The sequence below is a fragment of the Pongo abelii genome, chromosome 5, assembly GCF_028885655.2.
Source record: "Pongo abelii isolate AG06213 chromosome 5, NHGRI_mPonAbe1-v2.0_pri, whole genome shotgun sequence".
Lineage (NCBI taxonomy): Eukaryota > Metazoa > Chordata > Mammalia > Primates > Hominidae > Pongo > Pongo abelii.
In genome coordinates, this window is record NC_071990.2 from 46,741,571 (window position 1) to 46,760,446 (window position 18,876).

Consider the following 18,876-nt stretch of genomic DNA (forward strand, 5'->3'; position numbering starts at 1 on the left):
CGCAGGAGCCTCCGGGGACCTGACGTGGGAGCCTGGCCGCACGAGTCCCGGCCTCAGCGGGGAGAGGCTCCTCGGGGTCCCATACTAAGCTGAGGGTGAGGGGGCAGCGACAGCCCAGAAGAAATGGGCAGAGAAGCAAACTGTGGTGGGGGAGTACTGGGAGAAAGACTCTTCTTACCAGATGTCGGAGCCCCCCGACTCTGGCTAACTGAGGAAATGTCGGGGAGCCCCTGGATGGTCCTCCCGGGCTTCTGCGCTTGGTGGGCGCTGGCGCCCTCTGGCTGGAGCCCTGCGCCCGGCCCAGCCCAGGCCGCTGAAGGTGCCCTGCGCGGGCTTCACAGCTTTGACAGGATTTGCAGCCATCAGACCTGAGGACAGAAAGGTTGGGGCTGCAAGGAATCCTATTGTGTGAGAGCCGTGACACAGTGAGTGGGAGGTTGGTATCCTACAGCAAACGGGACTGAAGGTGAATCGGAATCTAGGGTGGATCTGTTGCTCAACAAAGTTAACCCCAGTAGAAGTCTCTGCTTTACGGAATAAAGCAATTCAAATGGGCAAGGAAGCCTGTGGCTTACGGGTGGCACAGATAGGCACAGGACTGAGTCTCATGGCAAGAGAATGTGAATTATGCAAAAGATCATAGGAGAGTGCGGGAAATTAAAGGAAGGAGGTGTGTAGACCAACCTGAGGGAGGGAGTGAATAACATTTAAATCATGTTTGTGTTCTGTCATCTTTCGAATTGCTACATAAATAAGCCGTTTTCTTTTTGCTTTTTATGCCTTTTGATTTTCTGATAACAATATTACGATTGCACTGAAGCAGTCCATAAGCTTCACAATCATTCTTCACTTACTCAGACACTACGTTGTTTTTTTCCAAAGTTGACATAGAATCAAGGTTGGTTTGTTTTCAACGAAAAAAGGTAGACGTTGGCTCTTCTCTCTGATTAATCTGCATTAACATAAACACAATTTCAGAATTGAAAATGACCTTAGGCTTCCCCTCTTTCAGCCTTCCCCTGGATGCATAAATCTGTAAATAGTCGCTTGATTTAGATAATTGCCATTTGGGTTAGAATTGTCTGAAAGGGCGTTCTTAAGTTGAGCAAAAACTTGCCTCCCTTGAATCATTAGTTCTCGCTTACTTTTTGAAGCCAAAGAAACCAAGTCAAATTCCTCTTCTAACTATCTTTAAAATATGTAAAAATAGCTAGCATGTCTAATGCACTCCAGGATCCCGTTTCTTTCCAAGTAAAGCATCCCCAACCCTTTAAGCAAAATCTCACTTATTATTAGTGAGCACTTCCTAGAATCTTCGCCAAACTGATGACTTTCATCTTAACAGGGCCTATTTATTATTTTGTGAATATACATTTGCAAATAAAATTTTCAGCTTATAGAAGCAATATATTCATTGCAGAAATTTTGAAAAGTTGGAAAAACACAGGATTTAATGTGAGAACTAAATGAGGTAATACATGTAAAACACCTAAGCACAGTGCCTGGCACACAGTGATACTCAATATATGTTAGCTATTACCAAAATCAACATAGCCATTTTCCTAACACCAAATATAGATATTGTTACTTTTCTAGATGCTGTTGCTGAGTTCTCATAGCCACATATTTCTCCCACTGCTAAGAGAAATTCTGTGTTTGTCAGTTTGTGTGAAGAATGAAGCATAATAAATGAGGAAAAAAATGAAAAGTGACAAACAGCCTCATGTTGTTTACCTTGAGAAGAACAAAATGTTACTTGCAAAACAAATGTTAATGGCAAGAAGAAAATACAGAGAGAAAAAGAATTTATGGGATAGGGTCTGAGCTTGAAGAGGATTTTGGAGAGCAGAAGGAGTGAGGCTAAAGGGTAGCTAATGTTAAGGATGGTGGTAAATAAGATTAGAATTTTGGTTTGCTAACATTTATTGAGCATTTAGTATGTGCCACGCTCCATGCCAATGAATTTTTATACATTAATTCATTTCACTTTCATGGCAACTCTATTAGATAGGTACTATAATTAACCTATAGTAAAGAAAACAGAGAAAGATTAAATAAATGACTTGCTGAAGCTAACAAGTGGAAAGCTGAATTCACACCTAGACAACCTGGCTTTGGAGTCCCCACTAGACTAGACTGCCTCTCAATGGTTGTATGTGACATTATAAATATAAACTTTTAGGTTCACAGAAAAGTTGAGCAGAAAGAACAGAAAGCTCCCATATACTGCCTGCCCCCACACATGCATAGTCTCCCTGACTATCAAAGTCTGACACGGGAGTAATACAATGAATAAAGCTACATGAACACAAACAACATTATCAACCAAAGTCCGTAGTTTACAGATTCACTCTTGGTGGTGTAATTTTTGAGTTTGGACAAGCGTGTAATGACCTATATCCACCATTATAGTTTCACACAGAATAGCTTCACTGCCCTAAAACTCCTCTGTGCTCTGCCTATTCATTCCATCCTCCCCACTAAGCTCTGGAAACCACTGAATTTCTAATTGTCCCCATAGTTTTGCCTTTTCCAAAATGTCATATAGATGAATGTCATTTCAGATTGGCTTCTTTCACTTAATATGCATGTAAGTTTCCCTGTCTTTTCATGGCTCAAATAACTCATTTCTTTTTAGCACTGAATAATATTTCATTGTCTGGATATACCACAGTTTATTTGTTCATTCACCTGTTGGAAGACAACTTGATTGCTTCCAAGTTTTGACAATAAGTAAAAAGTTGCTCTACGTATTCATGTGCAAGTTTTTGTGTGAATGTAAGCTTTCAACTTGTTTGGGTAAATATCAAAGAGTGTGATTGATAGATCATATAGTAGGTTTAATTTTGTAAGAAACTGACAAACTCTGCTGAAGGGGCTATACCATTTTGCATTGCCACCAGCAATGAATGAGACTTCCTGTTACTCCACATCCTCACCAGCATTTGGTGTTGACAGTGTTTGGGATTTTCACCATTCTAATTGGCATCTCATTATTTTGATTTGTAGCTGCCTATTGACATGATGTTGAGAATTTTTATATGCTTATTTGCCATTTGTCAAACTTATATGCTTAAAGCCATTTGCAATGCCTTATTTGCCATCTTGTTTGGTGAGGCGTCAGTTCAGATCTTTTGCCCATTTTTTAATTAGATTATTTTCTTATTGCTGTTTTTCTTGTTTTCTATTGTTGAGTTATTTTTGTATTTTGAATAAGAGTTCTTTATCAGATATGTCTTTTATAAATACTGTCTCCTACCTGGTACTTGTCTTCTCATTCTCTTGACAGTGTTTTTCGCAGAGCAGTTTTTATTTATTTATTTATTTATTTATTATTTTTTTGAGGTGGAATCTCCCTTTGTCACCCAGGCTGGAGTGCAGTGGCATGATCTTGGCTCACTGCAACCTCCGCCTCCTGGGTTCAAGCAATTCTTCTGCCTCAGCCTCCCAAGTAGCTGAGACTACAGGCACGCACCACTACGCCTGGCTAATTTTTGTATTTTTAGTAGAGATGGTGTTCCACCATATTGTCTAGGCTGGTCTTGAACTCCTGAACTCGTGGTCCACCCGCCTCAGCCTCCCAAAGTGCTGGGATTACAGGTGTGAGCCACCGTGCCCCACCTGTTTTTATTTTTAATAAAGTCTAGCTTATCAATTTTTTATAGATTTTACCTTTTGCACTGCTCTAAAAAGTTATCACCAAACCCAAGGTTATCTAGATTTTCTTCCATGTTATCTTCTAGGAGTTTTATGGTTTAGAATTTTACATCTTGGTCTATTCTCTATTGTGAGTTAATTTTTGTGACGGTTGTAAGGTCTGTGCCTAGATTCTCTTTTTTTCTTGCATGTGGGTATCCTCTTGTTCCAGAACTATATATTGAAAAGATTATCTTTTCTCTATTGTATTGTGTTTGGTCCTTCATCAAAGATAAGTTAAAACTATATATTTGTGTGGGTCTATTTCTGGGCTGTGTATTCTGTTCTGCTGATGTATTTGTTTGTCCTTTCACTCAGACCACACTCTCTTGATTACTGTAGCTTTACAATAAATCTTAAAGTCAAGTTGGTTTGGTCCTCTGACATTGTTCTTCTTCAATATTTTATTGACTACTCTAGATCTTTTGCCTTCCCATATAAACTCTAGAATCATTTTGTCAACATCCACAAAATAATGCAATTTAGACTGGGATGCCATTTAATCTACAGATCAAGGTGGGAATAACTGACATCTTGAGCACACTGAGTCTTCCTATACATAAACATAGCATATCCCTCCATTTATTTAGTTCCTCTCTGATTCCTTTTATTAGAGCTTTGTAGGTTTACTCAGAGAGATATTGTAAATATTTTATTGAATTTATGCCTAAGTATTTAATTTTTTTGGCTTTTGCTCAGTTTTAATTGGTCTGTCTTTTTTGTGTAGGGTTGTAAGAGTCCTTTAAAAATTTTGGATATTAACTCGTCTCAAATATATGATTTACAAATATTTTCTCCCATTCTGTGAGTTATCTTTTCCATTGCATACATATTTTATACATATATATATACAAATTTACTTCTTTATTTCTATGTCTATTTTTATATATTGAAAACCATGAGTTTGCAACAATCCTGCAATTCCAATCTATCACCATAGGATTTATTCTAGTTTTTCCCCTTTTCCAATGTACACCTCTTTTCTCTAACAATGGGAAAACATGGCTCCTATCATCCTCAATAAATTTATTTTTCCAATCTTTTTTGGGCCAGTGTCCTACTCAGGCACCCTCTTTCTATAAGCCTCAGCTCCTACTGGACCACCCTTTCTCTTTTGACCTCCTCTCCTCTGCCCAACCCATATAATTCTGCCTTCCTGCAAGAGAAAGAAGAGAAAAGAGATGAGAGAAGAGACTTTAAGTAAATAATAGGGCCAGGGATGGTGGCACACACCTGTAATTCCAGCACTTTAGGAGGCCAAGGCAGGCAGATCGCTTGAGCTCAGGAGTTCGAGACCAGCCTAAGCAACATGGCAAAACCATGTCTTTACAAAAATACAAAAATTAGTTGGGCGTGATGGTGTGTGCCTGTAGTCCTAGCTACTTGGGAGGCTGAGGTGAATCACTTGAGCCCAGGAGGTTGAGGCTGCAGTGAGCCGAGATCATGGCACTGCACTCCAGCCTGGGCAACAAAGCAAGACCTTGTCTCAAAATAAATAAATAAATAATACGAATGTGTATGTGATCAGAGCAGAGTAAAATGGATCCATCATATCCATTCTCCTGAATACTATTTCTATTAATCCCTCTTAAGTGCCTACATGGTTATTTTGCTGTCAAATCACTCAGTTGATTCACGTTGAATTTACTTTCAACTATAATCCCTCAGTCTTTTAAATACTTTGCTGTACAACAATAGACCTTTCCCAATACTCACCTCACATTCTCTATCTGCAGAGTAGAATTTTTAAACAAAAAATTTTTGTTAGAATGATCCTATAATTTCACAAGCTGAGATCATTCAGAGCTTAATTTTTGCTTTCAGTATGTTAAGTGTTTGTTATTCCATCCAGATTTGCGTCATTGGCAACTTTTCTAAGTATGCTGTCTACACCCATATTTAAGTCAGTGATAAAACTGAATGAGGTGAGAGCCAGGGACCACCACTTGAGACTTCCATCATTGTCAGTGATTGTCACTGACACACGAAAGTCATGCTCACTTTGAGCAGTCAGAATCTGGGGACTGTCCCACAATACATATTTCCTCCTGTGATTCTAATGTGCTTCCATGATATCCATACTTCTTCTCCTTTTCCATTCTGCTCTGAGTTGGATCACAATGCTTTTCTAATTGACATTATTAATATAAGAACATCATATCTCTTAGGTCTATGGGGGAAAATAGGTTGAGAATTATCACTCTATTAAATTAGAACTCTTTATACATAATTCAAGTAACTGAAGAGAATTACAATATGTACTTGTCATCTGGGAGCAGTGGCTCATGCCTGTAATCCCAGCTCTGGGAGGCTGAGGTGGGCAGATCATGATGTCAAGAGATGGAGATCATCCTGGACAACATGGTGAAACCCCGTCTCTACTAAAAATACAAAATTTAGCTGGGCACGTGGTGGCGCATGCCCATAATCCCAGCTACTCAGGAGGCTGAGGCAGGAAAATCGCTTGAACCCAGGAGGCGGAGGTTGCAGTGAGCCCAGATAGTGCCATTGCACTCCAGCCTGGGCGACAGAGCGAGACTCCGTCTCAAAAAAAAAAAAACAAACTTGTCTTTATGTGCCAAACATTCATTTATTCATTCAATAAATATTTGTTGAGTATCCACTATGTGTTAGGTACTGCTATAGGTGCTAGGGATATAGCAATGAATAAGACAACATAACTTGCTCTTATGGAGCTTAGAATTTTGAGTAAAATATATCCCTTGTACGTTTGCCTGCTTCGTTGTTCTTGACTTAGAGAAAAATTCATCAAGTGTAGGCTTTATTAAAAGTCACTTTATGACCCTTGAAAGATTTCTTTTTTTTCATTCACAAATATGATTTTATTTAATCCTATTAAGATTCTGAGTTTTGGGTGTTATTACACCTGTTTTTATAAAATCTCAGAAATAAGAAGGGATCTTGGAGGTCATATGAGGAATTTCTGACATTTTAACTTTTCTGACTACAAGAATATGAAACTTCTGTTTCCCTCTTTGCTCTGCTTGTCAGAAAACTCAAGTGAATTCTCATGCTCAATGTATATTTGCAACTCTGTGTTTTACTTGTAATTAATAGAACTACAATTATTTCTTAAAGTTAACATTTCAGACTTTTAAAATGTTACTATGTATCAAATGCCACACTGGCTGATTTTGAAAATATTCTCTCTAAATCTTTACAATGATCTTCGAAATATATATTATCCCTATTTTAGAAATAAGGACCCTGAATCTTCCGTATTTTTTCCTCATAACCAGAAGGCTAATACGTTTGATCCTCTTCATGGCATAGGACCCAAGCAATAAGCTATGGCTTCACTGTACTTGCCTGTGGGGTTTTCCATGTCTTTTCCATGTTATATGTGAGGTCTCCTAGCCTGGAGTTGGGTGACATGGATCCTTGTTATAGATCTTACTGGTTAGCTAAGAAATCTCAACTTCCTTCAGGGTAACTTATAAACTATTTTAAATAGGGTTACTAACATATGTATAGAAAATCAGGGAAGATTTCATATTTTCCAAAGATCCATACTCAGATATTCAAAGAAAGGACTTTAGACTATTTGCTATCACACTAGGAAAAACTATAAAGTTTGAATTTGTGAGGAAATGTACAGATTGTCTAGCACTATAACTAGAACTAATCACAACAATATTAAACATGTTTTTTGAGTGGTTGCTAACTGCCGATCACTGTTCTCTGCAGTTTGTACATATAAATTAATGTAATCCTCATAATGCCTGATGAGATAGGTACAATTATTATTTCCACTTTACAGATCAGGAAACCAGACACAGATAGATTGCCCAGCCTTGGTAAGTTGAGTCAGAGTGGACCCTAAGTAGCCTGGTTTGAGACCATAGGTTCTCCTGTGTATAAGAAAATACAGCCATTTTTAGCAACCATGCAGAGTGAATTAAGCCTTCCTTTTCAGTGCTCCTGTAGTATTTTTAAAAAACATGCTTCTTCTATACAATGCATGTCACATTATATTATTTGCAAACTACTTAAGGAATAGAGCTAGCAACTTATCCTAATATCACGCATAGAGCAGATTTTCAATAAATTTTTAATGGATGATAGAGAATTTAGGCTTAGAAAACATGGCTTTTCCAAGGTCAAAGTGATGGTTTGTGGAAAACTCAGACTAAAAATCCCCAAGTCTTCTGAGCTTCAATAAAGTAGCTGTTCTTTTTTCCTGCATCAAGCTGGCCCACATTTACCACTAGAAAAGTACTGTGTAGCATATATGAACTTCAGAATATTCCTTACAGATTTACATGTGTTGTAATGTTATATGAAAAAGATACATTTTTAATGCAACAGTTCCATGCCTTGCAGTGGCAAAAATAAAAATGGGCTGGGTTTAAAATTAAAATAAACTGGAGCAGTCCAGATTTCTGGTCTGAAAGTAGAGGCTGTCATGTATATTTATTCTAGGTTTACAATATTTCATGTCAAGTTGTGAAATTGAAAATGAGGGAAGAAGCACTTCTCAAAACATTCTAAGCTAATTTGTTTTAGTCTTTCTTGGTAGTATTTAGAGTAGAGTAGAGAAGTGAGGAGGGCTCACTGAGTCAGGGAAGAGAGTGAGTGATCCTATGGACAAGTTTCGGTTGCTCTCAATCGCTCTAAAGACTTTCCTGGGCTGGGGGAGGTGGGAGTGGGAAAATAACCCACATACTCATTGAAAAAAATAAGGTCAAAATGACTGAGTCTGTCTCTAATAGCTCAAGAATTTCTAGTGTCAATGTCCTCCAGCCAAAGGCCATCAAGAAAACACCCGTAGTTGAGTAATTTGGGTTTATTGCTCATTGTAATGAGAGTAAACACACACCATGGAGCTAGTGGGGTATCACACAGGAAGAGGATGTTGGAAAGGACTTATAGGATTTGAACTTGTCTAAAGTGATTTTTGGGAGAGCTCAAGGAAGCAGTGTTTTGCTCTAGATTAGATGCTGTAGAAGCAGGGGTAATTCTTTGCTTAAGTGTGTTAATAAATCTTATCTATAAGGCAAGCGGGATGAAGTAAGGCTAAAACTATTATTGGTAGTGATGCCACAGTCAGTGGGTTTTCTGTCTATAAATTCTACCCACCAGAGCACTTTCTCCTATTATATGATTTCTCTCCACCTCCAGCCTCCTCCTACTTCTTCAATTTTGATGTAACAGTAAGAGCAGTTCTCCTCCTTGTGACTCTCCCTGTTCCTTTTGTCATGACACATCCATATTATTGTTCAGATACCAGAGGAAAACTGCCTGTCTCTGATTTCTCTTTTTCCTTTTGTTACCACATGTCATGCCCCAAGTAGTCAAGCCTGCCTTCATAGTGGCCCCAGGATGAAAGCCACTGCTGCCCATATTGGATCTTCCTTGGGTTTGGTGTGTCTGGAGTGTGTAAAGTTGTACAAAGTGCTGGTAGAATGACATGCATGAAAACAGCCACAGGGCAGCCAAGTTATCTGCATTTCTGACACCGACACAGGCGTGCACAAGGAACTGCAATTCAGGAATTATCTGTTAAACTAAAACTCATTAATTACTTGGTTTGTCCAAAAGGAGAAAAATAACGAAAACAAACAAAAAGATGGATGGGATGTGTTTTGTTTTTAATATTCTTCTGACAGTCTATGGAGTAAAAAATATGTACATAAATAAGTTTTATTCTAGTTCGTAGTGTGGAAAATATTTATAAAGAGATAACATTCTTAGACAACATTCTAAGCCTCCCAATGCTGTATTTTTTTAAAGTCTGCAAATAAAAGCAATGCGCATTTGGGGATTGGGGAATATGAGGATGCAGATGCTGGTAGGCAATTCCAGGTGTGATCACCGATCCAATCCACAGGTCCCGCCACAGGGGCCTGGATGACTGAGCACCCACAGGTGCCTCTGACTCATTGGTGTGGGTTGATTCTCCAAAGAAGAAACACTGATCTATTGGGGCCATCAAAATTGAGGCATGAGTCAGATTTCTCCAGGGTTTGACACATTGACAGAATATTCTGATAACTTAATTTCAGCAAAGGTGCTAATGGCTGATAATAGGATCTCTGGTTACTCTCGGATAACATCTACACTTAAATGGGACAAGGCTCTTTATAGTCTTGTGGCCACTGTCCATCCTGTCTCTCTGTCAGTTTCTCTGTCTTCTGCCCCCGGCTTTCACTTCCATGCCACGCACTGGCATTTCCCTCTGCCTGGGAAATTTTTAGAAATGCAAATTCTCAGTTCCACCCTGTATCTATTGAATCAGAAACTCAGGGTGGTGACCCAGAAACCTATGTTAATTAACAAGAGTTCCAGGAGATTCTGATGTGCGCTGAAACTTGAGCTCACTTTTCTAAGCACCTGAGCTACATCAGCACATTTAATCTTCATGGCAGCTCTCTGAGGTAGGTACTAAGATTGCCCCATTTTACGGATGAGAAAACTGAGACACAGAAAGCTAAGCAACTTGACAATGGTTCTAAATTGGGAAGTGGTAGAGCTGAGCTTTGAATCCAGGCTATCTAGCTTAAGAATTTAGTCGTTCTACGACTCAGCTGTTACCTCGTGTATAAATAAATGCTTCTGTGAAGACTTCCGTGATGCCAGTCTCCCAAATTTCACCAAACAGTATCAGTAGTTCCTACATCACTTTCTTCTTACTATGCATGTACTTTTCTTGTCTTTCTATGCCTGGTACCCAGTACCTGCATTGCAATAAACACACTTTGGTATATGAGGAAAGAATGAATAATTAAATTTAATGATTAGTAAATCAGTAAATATTATATCTTGCCTCAGAAGCAACTTTACCAATTTTTCTCAAGAAGTTTAAAATATACAGGTTACTAAATCCTATCTCTCACTTCCCTGAAAGTCTTTAGGAGTAGGACCTGTGAATCTGTATTTTTAATAGTCAAAACAGAAATAAGAACCTGGGTTTAAGAAAAAGTTGTACCCAACATACTGATTCAGCACACATAAAATTCCCACCTTAATTGGCACTTACAATTTCAGAGAGCTTGATAAGACCAAGCTGAGGGCATCAATGGGAAAGGAGGGACTCATCTCATCCTTAAATCCTACCTCATAGGAGAGCTGCTTACCTCGTAACCAACCCTACCTGGAAGAAAGCCTGAATGTGCTTCAGATTTCAGGCATATTATATAATATTCTTTGAATAATATCAACATATGAAATGCCTGCAGTTGGTTCCACCAAGCTGTATATGGGAAGTTGTTTTCCCCCTGGAACAAGCAGTCCTCAGCATATAAATGGGTCATATTCCAAAAATGCATTAGTAAGTTGAGTTTTTTGGATCTCAGAAAACACTTTCCCACAGAAGTAATATTAGAAAAGAGGGTTCCATTCCTCTGCCAAAACACAAAACCTGATTTAGAACACTCTGTCTCTGAAATAGCATTTCAGATGGACTACACGGATATCCATGGGAAATGTGACTGGGTCCCACCCAACCTGGAACTGGGGAAGATGGGAGCACTGTGACTTCTTGGTGAGGCTGGGCTGTGCCAGCAACAGGGACTTGCCTGAGTTCTCCTCCCTCCCCTAACACACACACACACACACACACACACACACACACAGTGGCTACTGGTCATGTGATAGAAAGAGAAAGTTGCCACTCCAAGAAGACTACTTGTGTTCCAATGAAACCTTTCCTCCCTTCAATTGTGCATTCAAGAGCTGCCCCAGACTTGCAGCTCAGAGGTCCACATTTCAGGAATAGATCACCCAGAATGCTGTACTCTAACCTCTGATATCTTCTTACCTGAATTTTGGAAACATTACACCATCTGTAATTTCAATTTTAGAGCAATAGTAACCATCTTCCCTAGTATATCTAGTATAATAATATAGGGATAAACATAGAATAAGTGGCATGAATAAAATGGCTGCTGATAAAGTGGAAAAGAGACCCAAATGTCTAGTTTTCCTTGGCCATCAATTAATTAGCTGTGTGACAATGGGCTAAATTCTCTGGGCCTCAGTTTTCTTATTTGTAAAATACTGGGGAAGATAAGTGATTTATATAATCTATAACAGTTTTTTTCTAAATTTAATATTCTAGAATTCAATAAAAATAGTTCTACCTGCTCCCTGGTGAGAAGACTGCTAGTCGGTTATTCTCAAAATTTTTCCACACTTGGCAAAAAAACACTGAAACCTCATCTCAGGCCCAAAGATTCATCAAGAAGAACCAAGGCTGGTAGGTTAAAGTTTCATTTCATTCTTATTAAATTAAATGTTATTTCATTCCATTCTTACTTTCCACAGCCAGACTTCACTTGGGCAATGCTCAATGATTTTAAGCCTTGTACTCAATTAGACATTTGTCAGCACACAGCAAGTTAAGGATTGACGTGGCAAAATAGTGATAATAATTTGTCCAAATTTTGACATGGAAGAAAAACAGAGGAAAAGAATAAAAGAATATAAAAGAATTTGAAGTTATCTCAGAAGGAAACCTTTCAAAGTAATCAATATACTTAATCTTAAAATGCACCATCATAGACTTGAATTTATCTGAGAGCAAAATGTATTGTTTCTTTGACAGGAACCCCCCCAACTAAAGGCAATACTTTCTAGAGGAAAAAAGTGATGGAATGTGGCTACTGGCAACCAAATGGTTTGGGATTCATAATATCTGATAGAATTTAAGCCCAGGTACTCCATTTCAGCTAGTAGTTTAGTATGTTTTTGTGATGTGCTGAGGATGCATCTGGAGTTGGCATTAGGACCTTTCAAGAAGGGGCAATTAGTTTCCGTTGCCATATATCTTTAATGGGATACAGTTTTCTGGCCGGCATAAGAAAAGAAACTTCTGCTTCCACTCCCTTAAAACAATCCAAAAGCCAATTCCAAACAAACAAAACGAAGTAAAAACTATCCCAAATAATACACAACAAAAATTCCCCAAGCCACGACATTTTCCTAGACAACTGTATAAGAAGACTAGGGAATTATTGGGGGTGGGGAGAATAAGGAAGTCTGGTTCTAAAACCTCTGACATTTCTGGTCTCATAACCAACAATGTAATCTAAAAGACAGTGTTTTATAGGCCTCAGACAGTAACGTGAGTGTTTTATATGCATTATTTATATTAACCCTTAAGACAACCTAGTGAAGTATGTGCTATTTCCACTTTGTTTAGTAAGTGCTTATACTGCCATTTGTAGAAGAAAAATCTAAAAAGACAATGGGAAAATGGCCCTGCCAAGAAAGACAGAACTGAGTGCACTCTCAGTTCCAACCACTCAAACAGCACTGTTTAACTATACTGGTAAGAGCCTGGGATTCCAATTCTTGCTCTACCACATCCTATGACCTCAAGGAAGTTACTGAATTTCCTTATATATAAAATGGCAATAATAATAGTGCCTACCTTTCAGCTTGTTATATTTTCCAATAAGAACCTAACCATAATGGACCTAAAACAGCACCTGCCAGATGATAGTATTCAATGACTGTTAGACAGCATTTTACCTGGTTCTGCAACTCCCTGCATTCCCACACACCAGAAGACTGCCTACATCTAGGCAGATCACAGGGATCATATATAGTCCTGGATAAAATCAGAACACTGGAAACAATGCCTCCTCATTCTCTAAGAATAGGCCTTGATTCTCAAGGCATAGTCCCTGGATAAGCAGCATCAACATCACCTGGGAACTTGTTAGACTGCAGTGTCAGGACCCATCCCAGACCTCCTGAATCAGATTGCACATTTTAACAACATCCCCAGGTGATTCGTGTGCACATTAAATTTGAGAAGTTCTGCTCTCAGGCACACACAGGGTAGTAATTCTCTCTGGCCCTCTGACAGTGCATAAGCTCCATAGCTCTCAAATACCAGGAGAAAGGCAGAACTTGTAGTGCTCATAATATCACAAGCTGTTGGGCCTTCCTGTGCCTATCCCATTCTGCTGTTGTTAGTTTAGCGCATCCTTCATCATATAATCCACTTGGTAAAAAACTATTATTCAAGACTGAACTCAAGCATCATGGAGACTCTTACTGTCTTCCTCCTCCCACTTCAGGAGGAATTTCCCACTTCCACATTTGTTTCCCAACTGAACAATGGCATTGAAACTTCTTTGACTAAATCAATGGTAAGAAATATATTCCTGTTTCTCTTTCTCTCTCCTTCTCTCTGTCTTTCTCACACACATACAACCCATATGTTACTGAAATGAAAGTTTCATGAAAGAATATTTTGATTTAGTGTGTGTGATGGACTCAGATATTTTCAACATTACTCTGTTCCATTTCATGTATTGCTGTCTGCAAGCTGTAGAATTAGTTTAAGTACCACTTATGGTTAGTGACGGGCAATTTGTAAAGCCATGTACATAGATATTTCTTAAATAGGAACTATAACACTAGACTGATGATTTAGTCTCATATATAGTTTCCCTTCTACATAGAGAACATGGCTTAGTGCCTGGCACATACAGGGACACAGCATTTTTTTGTTGAATGAGTAATGAATGGATGGAAAGATCTCGTGATGAGCTATTTTTGCAGCCTCTCATTCTCCTTTTAACTCTTGGCCCTGCTACCATACTTAATAAAAAAATATGAGGGCCTGTTTATGCAATAATTTATTAGCCACTAACCAGAACTATAAACCTATGATAATAAATCTCTATCCTTACAACAGGAATTTTCTAATGAAAAGTGGTTCTCTCAAACATTGTGTTGAATAGTAAGAAGAAAGAGAAAAATTGTGAGTTCAAAGGACAATAGTTCTGAGCATTTTGGGAATTTATTGTTCATTGCTAATATTTTATTAGTCTCCCCATTGTAAATTAAATGGAGCTCGAGTAGCTATAACTGGGAACATCCTGTGCCAGGGAGATGCCAGCCTGCCCTTTGAGCCTCGCCATGGTGCTCTGCCAGTTCTCCTCCATTCTTTCTTTCAACGCCTCTGCTCTTTCAGTGTGAGAGCACTTGGGTGAGGTTTAGCATGGGGAAAAATGACGATCAACCACATTCACTTATCATTTATATCCCAGGCTTGGATGTGACACTCTAGTATGTGAAACCGGAAGAAGTTTGAGATGAGGTGTCAGGACCTTCAGTTCTCTTTTAGCAAAAGTCTCACAGCCTCTGCATGCTGCCCTTCCTCCATTTGCAGGAGGTGAATGGAAAAACAGAAGCTCTGAAAAATAAGTCTGAAAAGAACAGCAACTATTCCAGTCTTACCCTTCACCATAACACACTAGTTAAAAAATTTTTTAAGCCACCTAATACTCCTTTCACATCTTTGCAGCTGATTCTAAAATACTGCCTTTAGATAGGGCACATGAGGGTCTGACTGGGTTTGAATCATGGCTCCTACAAGCTAAGGGACATGAAGGCTGCCTGTCTTTTCCTATGCATAAAACAGAGCTACTAATAGTACCTGCCTCATAGAGTATTTGTAAGGAAAAAAATGGCATAATAAATATAAACTTCTTAGAATTGTGTCTGGTGCATAGTAAGAACTTAGTAAATCCTGGCTATTTTTAATGTTATTATTATATATAAAAACTCTGTCTCTCTCTCTCTCTGTCTCTCTCTATATAGATATATATATGATTCCTTTCTTACCACATTTAGACAGTTAAAGTAATAAACTGTCTTCAAAGTAAAATGCTACACATACTGCGTATTGTGGTATCCTAGATTGGATCTTAGAACAGAAAAGGGCATTAGTGGAAAAGCTAATGACATCTGATTAAACTCTGTAGTTTAGTTAATTTAGAAACAATGTCAAGTTGTTAGTTTTGACAAATATATGAAGGTTGTGTGAAGTTACAACTAAGAAAACAGTGAAGAGTGTATAGCAACTCTCTGTACAATCTTTACAACTTTTCAGTAAATCCAAAATATACCAAAATAAAAATGTTATTTAAAAATATGCCACATGTAGTTCTTGAGCATATAGCAAATACTAGGTTGTGCTAGACAGCATGAAAAGATCAAGAGAGAAGGGAAAAAATGGTTTGTCTTCAGAGAGCTTACCATCTCAAAGTGAGATCAGGACACCAGTGAATTTATAACAAACTGTAAAGATATAATAAATGTCTTAACAGAAGTAGAAACAAACTCTTGACAGCTTTATATGAAGGACCAGCTACATAAATATTCTTTTTTCTCCATGGTTAAATCTGTTGGTTAATTATTAATGAATCACAGCTTCATAATTCCTGCCTCCTGGGGTGGTTACTCTTCCTGGTTGATATTTCAGTGGGGGAATTCTCTACATGTTGGAGGACTGATTCCTGGCTGATGTAAATGTAAACTTTATTCATTTTTTAAATGTTTTAATAAGCTGAGGGGTGCAGGAACAAAGAGCATGGACTTTGGAATCAAGCAAAACTGAGTTCAAATCTAGGTTCTCACCTCTTTGGGCAAGTTAATTGAGCCTCATTTTATATTTTAGCATAAGGGAAAGAATATTGAACTTGCTGGTTGTTATAATGATTGATTGAGATAGGTCATAAGGATCCCTGGCCTATGATAAGTAGGATTTATTATCAATGTTGTCAGTAGAAACTATCCACTAGGTGGGTAACCATATTGTTGACCTGGCAACCTGAGCACTTACCCAGTCTACATGTACTCACTTCACTTATCGAAGACCTTATTTTGGGTGGTTCAGGGTTGTCTTTGCTCAGTGGAGAGGGTGGCAGACCCTTATAGGGGAGGCTAGCATAGATTGAGGCTTCATTGTGTAGGATTTGGAGACCATCTGCCTGGCTTTAAAGCTGGCCTTTCTACATACCAGCTTGCTACCTGTGTGACACTGGGAAATTGATTTAACCTATCAAGGCTCTGTTTCCCTGTCTGTAAAATGTGAATGCCAACTCCTAAGTCATAGAGATGCATTACAAGGTGTTCACATACAAAAAGTCTCTAAGACAGAGCTTGGCACATGGCTACCCAGCAATAAATAATAGTAATCACTATTAGCTATTATTTAACAATCATTCCTTCTTTTTCCTGGATGCTCAACATCCCATTTTGTTCAGAAATAAGGATGCAAGGTGTTCAGGGAAGGGAGGCTGATGCTTTCTTCCAGCCCCAGGGGATGACCCACAGTTGGTATGAACCAATCTTAATAATTCCTTCTGTCCCAGTTTAGGCATGGGTATGTGGTTGATGTCTGGCCAATGGAACTTAAAAAGAAATCTTCTGGTGGTTTCTAGGGAAGCTTTTTCTCCTTAAGTTAAACAACAACAACAACAAAAAACGCACAGGAGAGCCCTTTGGTTCCTGTGTTAAAAGTCATGCTATCATGAGGGATGTGATGACTGTCATCGTACAACCATGACAGGAGCCAGGAGAACTACAGAGAGGCTGTCTTGGGGCCCAGACATCAACAGGTTTCTGAATCATCTACTTTTAGACATCTTGTTATTTAAGATCATGAATGTCCTTGTTGTTTAAGCTACTTTTAGTCAGGCTTTATTTTACTTGCAGCCAAAGACAACCTAACTAATACTGGAGTTCACAGAGAATGAGAAGTAGTTATTATTATCCCAGTTTTATGGGTGAGGAACTAAATTTCAGAGATAGTCAACTAATTTTCCACAGGATTATTCAGCTAGTAAAGTGCAGAGAATGAGGGAGAGGGTGAATAAAAGAGTTTTTTTTATCTCTTTCCAATGAATATTTTTTGGCCAACCATTTACTTAAAACATATCTATTGAGCCTACAAAGCAGCCCCATAGGCCTTGTGGCATTTCCTGGCAACAAGGCTTAGGTGGAGCTTCCAACGAGCAGGGTGAGGTGAGCATCTGTCCAGAAGCTGGCACTGCAATGTATGTATTTTTAGGTGTTCAGGGAAAGGTCGGCCACTGGATAAGTTAGGGACACGTCTCTAGTGTGATGAAACATTTCCAAGAAGGCTGAGTTGAGAAGTCTGCTTCCTACATATTGGAAAAATCACAGAGTACAAAAGTTGTTTAGTAATTAATGATTAAATTCAGTATTAGTCTGAGGAGGCACTTGTTCTAATGCCAGCATTTCTCTGTAACGTAAAACGTCAGGGTCAAGTAGGAAAGAAACAGTTACCAAGTGTGAGTGCTTTTCTTCCTTTCTTGGTTTGGAGTACTTTCCTGTATCTCTATCTTTAAGAATAACTTGGATCTTCCAGCCTGCTTGTGCTTTTCCATTTCTTCATTTACTCATTTTTGAATTTATTCACTTATTTAATGAATATTTTAAGGTGGCTATTATTTCCTAATCAAGTTGGGGAGAACAGTTATAAACACTCACAGATGATTAAAACCAAGTATAGTATTATTACAACAGCTACAATTTCCTGAGATACTTTATATACAGTATTATTAATCCTCTAAACTATTTTTTCAAGGTAAGCATTATTACTTCTAACATTGTGGCTGTGAAAACTAGGTTTTGGAGAGGTCAAAGCAATTTTCCACAGGTTTGTACTGCTTATTAAAGTGCAGAGCTGGGTTTGAACATGGGTCATTTGGACTCCAAAGGCTTATCTTTTCTGCAGCCTGAGAATGAGGAGCACAGTAAAGAGAGGCGGTGTTTTGGGCCGAATCATGGAGTGATAGATATGAACATGGAGTGAAGCTCAGGCAGGGATCTAACCCAGCACAAACTGTTCAGTGGAAATGAGAAGGCTATGTGGAAGATAGGAAAGAAATGATTCTGTGTGGATAATAGGGACAATGAGAGGGAAGCCAAAAAGGAGTGGTCAGCTATGCAAAGATATCTAGGGTTAACTCACATGATCACACATCACTGCCAGTTGTTATATAATAGAGAATAAGCCCATTATTTTCTGAGAGATGGAGAGAAGAAAGAAGGCAAAATGGAAGGATGTACACCAGAGGGGCCACACTGCTAGCAGTTCAAGGACTCAAGAAGGTCTAAAGATGTGAATTCGTTGGTCAACATAAATTTGATGCTAATACTTAATAAGGAGATTTCTCATAAAATTCTGCATCTACAATGTCTCTTGAAAACATTTAGATTTTCTGCTTCGGCTTTTTTGGAGCCCTCACTTCTAGAGAGCAATTGGTAGCCAGGAGCTGAATAATGACTGGCATTTTTAAATGGCAACTGGTCCACTTACGCCCTAGTGTCTCACTCCCAGCCTTCTTCATGCATCTATCATATTTGCCTAGACCCTGCTGGTATCTGAGT

General features: G+C 38.6%; 1 protein-coding gene across 1 annotated transcript in view; it reads right to left on the reverse strand.

Annotated features, from left to right (window-relative positions):
- Positions 1-349, reverse strand: part of RCAN2 (regulator of calcineurin 2) — a 277,059-nt gene extending 276,710 nt beyond the window's left edge. Inside the window, exon 1 of the mRNA XM_024247796.3 lies at positions 179-349. The gene's annotated coding sequence lies outside the window, so the exon portion shown is untranslated. The remainder of the gene's footprint in view (positions 1-178) is intronic.
- Positions 350-18,876: the final 18,527 nt, after the last annotated feature.